The sequence below is a fragment of the Mus caroli genome, chromosome X (genome assembly GCF_900094665.2).
Source record: "Mus caroli chromosome X, CAROLI_EIJ_v1.1, whole genome shotgun sequence".
In the NCBI taxonomy this organism is placed as follows: Eukaryota; Metazoa; Chordata; class Mammalia; order Rodentia; family Muridae; genus Mus; species Mus caroli.
Genome location: NC_034589.1, coordinates 77,442,791 through 77,444,469, shown reverse-complemented (window position 1 = coordinate 77,444,469; position 1,679 = coordinate 77,442,791). Strand labels below are relative to the sequence as shown.

The 1,679-nt window shown below is 35.7% G+C and overlaps 1 non-coding gene across 1 annotated transcript; it reads right to left on the bottom strand.

Moving 5' to 3' along the window:
- Window positions 1-740: 740 nt before the first annotated feature.
- LOC115030118 lies at window positions 741-844 on the bottom strand. The gene has a single exon (XR_003835746.1). It is a non-coding gene; the product is annotated as a U6 spliceosomal RNA (small nuclear RNA).
- Between the last annotated feature and the right edge of the window lie 835 nt (window positions 845-1,679).

The window sequence follows — 1,679 nt, the reverse complement described above, 5'->3', positions numbered from 1 at the left end:
TATTATCTTCTGTACGGATGGATTAGTGGAAAGATATTCTTTAAATTTGGTGTTGTCATAGACTATCTCAGTTTGCCCATCTTTGGTATTTGAGAGTTTTGTTGGGTATAATAGCCTAGGATGGCATTATTGTTGTCTTAGGATACATATGACATCTTTCCAAGATCTTATGGCTTTTAGAGCCTCTGTTGATAAGTCTGGTGAAATTCTTATAGGTCTGCCTTGATTTGTTAAGTGACCTTTTTCCCTTACTGCTTTTAATATTCTTTCTTTGTTTTGTGCCTTACGTGTTTTGATTATGTGATAGGAAGAATTTCTTTTTTTGTCCAATCTAATTTGTGTTCTGTAGGCTTTATTTACATTTATGGACATCTACTTCTTTAAGTTAGAGAAATTTTTTCTTCTATAATTTTGATGAAGATATATACTGGATTTTTAAGTTGGGCATCCTCACTCTCTTCTATTATTCTTAAGTATGTTCTTTTCATTGTGTCCTGGATTTCTTAGATGTTTTGAGTTAGGAGCTTTTTTTTCTATTTGTATTTTCTTTGACTGTTGTTTCATTGTCTTCTATGGTATCTTCTATGCCTGAGATTCTGTCTTCTACATCTTGTATTCTTTTGTGATACTTGCATATTTGACTTCTTCTGTCTTCCCTAGGTTTTACCATTTTCACGGTTTTCTCTGTTTGTGATTTTTTTTATTGTTTCTATTGCCATATTTAGATCCTCAGTTGTTCTGAAAATATAGAATACTTCACAATTTGTGTGTCATCCTTGTGCATGGGCCATGCTAATCTTCATTGTATCATTCCAATTTTATTATAGTGCTGCCACAGCGAGCATGAGAAGTCCTTTTTCTACCAGATAAGTTTGTGAACCCTAGGGTGGATTACTGAATTATAAGGAAAAGGAACCTGCTCTTATAGAATTATGCCACAGTGAGTATGTGAACCAATAACCGATGATGTTTGCTGTGTATATAATGATGTCAGAGAGTTCTAGTAATGAGAAAATAAAACAAAATACCTGGGATTATATGTTTTACCATGCAATAAAGCAAATTTTTATTTTGAGCTTAAGTTTTATAGTATGTAAAGTTAAATCGATTGAATGTAATTATCAATACAATCTTTAAACGTATTTTTTTCTTTTAAAAAATTTTATTAGATATTTTCTTCATTTACATTTCAAATGCTATCCCAAAAGTCCCCCCACCCTGCTCCCCTACCCATTCACTCCCAATTCTTGGCCCTGGTGTTCCCCTGTACTGGGGCATATAAAATTTGCAAGACCAAGGGGCCTCTATTCCCAATGATGGCTGACTAGGTCATATTCTGCTACATATGAAGCTAGATACACGAGCTCTGGGGGTACTGGTTAGTTCATATTGTTGTTCCACCTATATGGCTGCAGACCCTTTCAGCTCCTTGGATACTTTCTCTAGCTCCTCCATTAGGGGGCCCTGTGTTCCATCCTAAAAATGACTGTGAACATCCACTTGTATATTTGCCAGGCACTGGCATAGGCTCACAAAAGACAGCTATATCAGGGTCCATTCAACAAAATCTTGCTTGCATATGAAATAGTGTCTGCATTTGGTGGCTGATTATGGAAAGGACCCTAGGGATGGGTAGTCTCTGGATGGTCCATCCTTTCTTCTTAGCTTCAAACTTTGTC